The sequence below is a fragment of the Myodes glareolus genome, chromosome 22 (genome assembly GCF_982192425.1).
Source record: "Myodes glareolus chromosome 22, mMyoGla1.1, whole genome shotgun sequence".
Taxonomy (NCBI): Eukaryota; Metazoa; Chordata; class Mammalia; order Rodentia; family Cricetidae; genus Myodes; species Myodes glareolus.
Genome location: NC_142047.1, coordinates 23,866,280 through 23,872,583, shown reverse-complemented (window position 1 = coordinate 23,872,583; position 6,304 = coordinate 23,866,280). Strand labels below are relative to the sequence as shown.

The following is a 6,304-nucleotide window of genomic DNA, read 5'->3' as shown; positions in this document are numbered from 1 at the left end:
TCTCATCTCCATCATATTATTTTAAACCTATAAAATGGGAGTTGGGTGGTGGCTCACACCTTTAATCCCAGCACTCGGGAGGCAGAGGCAGGTGGATCTCTGTGAGTGCCAGACCTGTCTCATCTACAGAGCGAGTTCCGGGACAACCAGGGCTTCACAGAGAAACCCTGCCTCAAAAAAAGCCAATATATATGATGGGAGTCTGCAAATGTAGCTCAGGGTTTGATTCCCAGGACTGCATAAAACCTGGTGCTATGGCACATGCTTGAATCTTGACACTTGTGTGGTAGTCAGGACGATTAGATGCTCAAGGCTGACTGGAGGCTGTGTAGCAAGTTTACCACCAATTAGGGTTATGTGAAACCCTGTCAGTCAGTCTGTCTATGCATCTTCTATCTATCTATCTATCTGTCTGTCTGTCTGTCTGTCTGTCTGTCATCTATCTATCTATCTATCTATCTATCTATCTATCTATCTATGTGTCCATATATGGATGGATGTACATATATAGAACTTAAGTAGTAGAGAAGATATAGAAAGGAAAATATGAATCCACTTGGGGCTGAAAAGACAGCTCGGTGCTTAAGAAGGACTCCTGCTCATGCTGAGGACCCATGCTTGATTCCCAGGATCCATGTCAAGAGGCTCATAACTGCCTGTAAATTCAACTCCAAGGAATCTTATGCCTCTAGTTTCTGTGAGCACCAACACACGCACACACCCACAGACATGGACATACACACATACATATATAAACACAGACACACACAGAGATACACATGGACACACACAAGCATACATGGACACAGACATACATGTACACACACGGGGACAAATAAATATACACACAGACACACACACAGATACTCACACAAGCACAGACATGCTCACAGATACACACACAGACATACATGGACACAGACATACACTTGTGTGATAGAGTCAGATATACAGATATACACACAGATACACACATGGACACACACAGAGATAAACACACACACACACATTTAAAAAATAACAAATCTTTTTTTTTAAAAAGAGATCAATTCATTTGTTAATTCTTCCATTCCAAAACAAACGTATTCGGTAGAGGTGTTTGTGACAAGCCTGCACATTTATCCAGTGGATAAATTTTCCTAACCACCCACTGTAAGCAGGTCCAGGATGCAGAGATGGAAAACAAGACAACTCATCCTCGCCTGGACCCTGAGGTTCACATGCAGAGGTCCTGTTTCCACTTCTCAGATCCAGGCAGTCATGAGGTTGCTGACTGCATAACCCCCGGCCGCCCGCTGCTCTGAGAGATCTGGCTAAAAAGCCCCTACTAAGTGGTCAGCATGTGCATCTGAGAGCATAGCTGAGCTGTGTCTCCACACAGTAGGCTCCTGTAGTGAATGCTGGTTAGCTTGGGCATGAACTGACAAGCATGGTAACTCCCTCCTCATGCATGTCTCATTCCATTCTCATGATCACCCTGTGAGTCATGTTTACTTCTGATTCTCCATCCCATCCAACAGTCTGAGCTCAGGAAGAGTCCCCCAGGTGGCACAGCGGAGGAACAATCTAGGGCTTTAAACCCTACAGGTCGCATTCTGCAGTCGTCTATAAAGGGCCAGAGACAGTCATCCTCATCTTCCACGAGCAGCCACGGGGCAAAAGGTCTCTGACCCTGTGCGCAGTGAGATAGGCTTCCCACACCCCTCACACTCCCATCCAGCTCTCCCTGGTGACAGGTAAGGCTGTGACATTAGCAAAGAGTCCACTGACCACCTAGTGCCACATCCTGTCCAGCACAGGTCTCCATAAGTCTCTGACACTGGAGGAAGGGAGATTAGAGGCACTAGCGACAGAGTCTGTGTGGCCACCAAGAGCCTCAGTTTCCTCTGTCAAATGAGAAGATGGCCTTCCCTGTTTCCTGCTCTACAGGACCAAAGGGCAGGCCTCTATAAAGAACCCAATAGACAGTCTCTGGGGGGTTTAAATTTCAAGTCCTGTGGGTGTGTTAGCTTCCCAAAAGTTACAACATATGACATCTGATCCACAGGGGCCAAGAACTGTCATGTTTCCACTGGAACCGACTCACCAATTGCTGCCCGCTCACAGCCCCTGGGAAGGAGCCAGGGATGCAGCTACTTGGGCAGAACAGCTCATAAGAAATGGAAGGCAGGAATAGATTCACTTGACACCATCTTGAGTCATTCCAGCGTCAAGAGTTCAAATCTGCTCAGGAGCAGGAGCAAGCCAAGCCTTCTGGACACACTAGCCTCGAGGTTCACACCCACAGCCATGGTGAGGCCCCCCTCAGCTGAGAGGGTGGATGAGTGGAAGGAAGCCTTTAGCCCAGAAATCCCTTCCTGGGTATCCCACCCACACAGGGACCTCCAGTGTTAGGATCATGAGGATTTCCTGGGGCGATTGTCCTAGCTGTTGTTTATGTACAACCCCAGGGCAACAGAGAACAATGACCCAGGGTAACCCTATTAGGGTACTAGCGGTCACCGGACTATACAGAGAGATAATGTCCACACTCTGGTGCAAGGGCCTCCCACCAGTGAAGTATGGTGGGGAGGGTAATGAATTAAAAACAAAGTGAAACAAACCAGACAAACCCATAAAAGCCCACCCTTCAGGCTTGGGAGACGTCTCAGTTCTTAAAACTGAAGGTCAGGCATGGCAGCCTATGCCTGTAACACTAGCACCCGAGAGGCTGAGGCAGGGATTCTAGGCTAGTGTTGGTCAGCCACATAGTAAGTTTGAGGCCAACCTTGGCTACACCGGACTTTGCCTCCAAAAACCAAGCTGAAGCCAGGCAGTGGTGGCGCACGCCTTTAATCCCAGCACTCGGGAGGCAGAGGCAGGCGGATCTCTGTGAGTTTGAAGCCAGCCTGGTCTACAAGAGCTAGTTCCAGGACAGGCTCCGAAGCTACAGAGAAACCTTGTCTCAAAAAACCAAAACCAAACCAAACTAAAACAAAACAAAAAACAAACAAACAAAAAGATAAATCAGATATCCCTACTTCATCTGTTTATTTAGCTTCCTGGTGGCCATTCACCTTGAACAGGCTCAGGGTCCGCACAACCGCTCCCTTGACATCATGGTCATCTGTGGTTGTCTGGGACTTCTGGTGGGTCCCCAGGGCCTTTACTTCTCTTCCCTGGGGTTAGTCCTGCTGGTTCTCACCTGGGGTCCTTCATGATCAGTACCAGATAGCTGCAGCCACAGCACCAGCTATGATGTTACAGGACTTTTCCTGGGAAGATGTGAGAAGATGTCTATTCCCTCTTGATTGGGCCAAAGAAACGATTCCACCCCAGTCTAGACCGTGGAACCAATGTGTTGGGGCGGAGGAAGGGGTTTACTTAAAGGAGCATGAGTGACTCAAAGGCTTCTGTATCACTTAAAAGTCCATGCGGGATTCCCTTGGGAATCTTCCAAGCCCAGGACACCTCACTGATTGACAGAGAGCTGACAAGGCCACAAGGCCCTGACAAATGCCACTTTCATCCTTCGTCAGAGAATCCCCTCTCTGCAGTGGACAATAATGAATACAGAGACCATCGCTTCTTAAAGTGTTGGTAGTAAGTGAGGGCTGAGTGATCAGCCCCAAGCAAGGCATCCATGACATCCACCTAAAGTTCAGAAAACACTGAGGAATGGGGGCAGAAGACAGTGTAAGAGCTGGAATAAGGAGGGGCGCTACAAAATGCCATCTTCTAAGACACATTATAATCAAAGCTCAAACCAGTTGGGGCTGGCTGCAAGATCTATACAAGAACGGGCCTGTCGATAGTCAGGTTTTGGATAAGGGAGGGGCTCGGAGTCTGAACTTCTGGTTATGATAGAGTATGGGGGGGGGGCAGGGAGTTACTGTCTAAGCTGTCTTCCAACACCAGTGAGTCTACCAGAGTTCCGCATTAACTTCAAATCAATACTCAACAGATGGCCTTGGTTAAAGCATATCTCACAGATAAAGAAAACTTTCGTCCTAGGAAGGGACTTAGGAAGGAGGCAGGGGGTTGGTAGGGCTCGTAGAGGGATAAGAGACAGTGTGTGGGCAAAGTAATCAGAATGCCTTAGTACATATACAAAGCGGTCATAAAGTAAACTTAAGACATTAGAAATAATCATGATAAATAAATAAACATTTTTTTAGAGTTAAAAAGATACCTGGGTTGAGAGTAGAGCAACTTGCTCTGTGCCCTAAATCATGTCAGCAATATTGCCTCCTTCTTTGCAAGAAGAACTTGGCTGGCTGTAGGGAGAGGCAGTGTATACATCACATTTAGTTACAAGAACTCTGATGTATGAAACTGTGAGGAATCCTTGAAGCCGCCACACCCGCTGTGAAACTTTACTCATCTTACCTGGAAAAAAATGAAAAATTCTGGATAATCCATTAAACTTTACTAGCGCTGTAAAAGCAAGGGGGGCAAGGGCAGGGGTGGGGGTGGAGGTGAAGGTGAGGGTATGGGCGGCCTATCCCAGCATGGGTGTTGACTTTAAAAGACTGTATCCCTGGAGCTCCCTGGTCAGCGCCCAGGCCTCCGACCCTTAGTATAACATTGAGGAGAGGTTTTGTGAATTTCCTAAGGTTTTGATCCTTCTGGATCTTGTAAGTTTCGTGAACTTTGGTTTTCTTATAAAACTTTCTTTCTTATAAAACTTTGGTTTGGTCTTATAAACCTTCCTCCTCACTGTGGAAAAAAATGTTTCAATTAGGAGGAAATAGCTACATTACACTCCACCCCTTCCTCCTGCCCTTACATCCTTTTCTCTCTTTCTTCAGCAATGCTCCCTGGGCCATGGAGGGAAGAGTCTAAAGTAGGTGTTTGATTATTTTCTTACATTTGTAGCAGAGCATTGGGCCACTCTGCCACAACAACAGTCATTAATTCTCAGCAACCTGACCAGTTTTAAGTCCCCACAATACCCATTGTCCTCCATAAAAAAGAAGCTTCTCCCTGTGATAAAGGCTGAAAGCAGTATTCCATGGGCGTAAACACAAATATCTGGAAGGCAATTTAACAAGCATCCCAGAGAAATACCAACAGTAGACCAAAGCAAACAATCCCCCCAAGCCTAGCTTTGAGGATCATTGAGTTTATTAGGGTTACTTACAGAGTCATGGATGACTGGAAGGGAAGTGTATCCCTGTTGGGCTTATGGAGTCCAAGCTCCTCCTCCATCTATTCAGTGATACACAAATCACAGACCTAAAGCATAAACCCAGACAGAAGACTCTGTAGCCCATCTAGACCCAGAATCCGGGAGGAAAATTCTCATCCGATTAATTCCTATTTCCAGTAATCTTACTTGGTTGATATTAGCCAAGGACATAGGAGCGAGAACTAGTCCTGAAGGGAAATGCCTCAGCTGCTAAAACGCATTACCTTACAAACAAGACGACCTGATTTGATCCCCAGAACCCATGTGAAAATGCTGGGCATGGTGTGGTGTGCACTTGCGATCCCAGTGCCGAGAAGGTGGAGAGAGGAGAACCCATGGGGCTTGCTAGCCAGCCAATCTAGCCTAGCTGGCATGCTTCAGGCCAATGAAAGACTGTGTTGCAAAAGAGGTAGAACCAGGCATGATGGTACATGTCTTTAATCCTAGCACTTGAAAGGTAAAAGCAGGCAGATCTCTGTAAGCTCAAGACCAGCCTAGTCCACACAGTGAGTTCTAGGCCTGTCAGAACCGCATAAAGAGATTTGTCTCGAAATTATACACATATCAAAGGAGGTTGGCTTTCCTTAAGATAACAGCCTCTGTTATCCATTTTCCTCTGGCCTCCAAATGCTGCCATACAACTACACAAAGAAATAAAAATAAATTTGATTTTAAAAAAAGAACTAGTAATGAAATTCCTTCCTGAAATAAATGTTAGCTGTGGGGAAGAACGTGGACGTCAGGGGAGAGCAAGAGTGGGCATCAGGGAGGAGGGAAAGCGGGTGTCAGGGAGGACAAAGAGCAACCATTAGGGAGGAGGGAGATTGGGCAACAGGGAGGAAGAAGAGTGGGCATCAGGAGGAGGAAGAACAGGTATTAGGAGGAAATAAACCAGGACACTAGGGAAGAAAATGATATCATTGTTTACTGAGGATGGAGCTTTGTGTCCAGTGCTCTGGGATGCCAGGCCTGTGCCCCATGACTGGAAGGAGCTTGGATTAAAAGTAGTAGTGTCCTGAAGTGGGTGATGTTTAAAGTCGCATTCTAGGAGACTGTCTTAATGAGCTCTGCTGGGAGTCATGAATATCTTACAGGGATAGCCGTGGAGGTTTGAATAAAGTCTGTTCCCTCTGA

At 46.7% G+C, this 6,304-nt stretch overlaps 1 long non-coding RNA gene across 1 annotated transcript; it reads right to left on the bottom strand.

The window, feature by feature from the left end:
- Positions 1 to 3,006: 3,006 nt before the first annotated feature.
- On the bottom strand, positions 3,007 to 5,283 carry LOC146890254 (uncharacterized). Its single transcript, XR_014998963.2, has 3 exons — positions 5,123 to 5,283; positions 4,172 to 4,368; positions 3,007 to 3,254 (listed from the first exon to the last, which is right to left on the bottom strand). It is a non-coding gene; the product is annotated as an uncharacterized LOC146890254 (long non-coding RNA).
- Between the last annotated feature and the right edge of the window lie 1,021 nt (positions 5,284 to 6,304).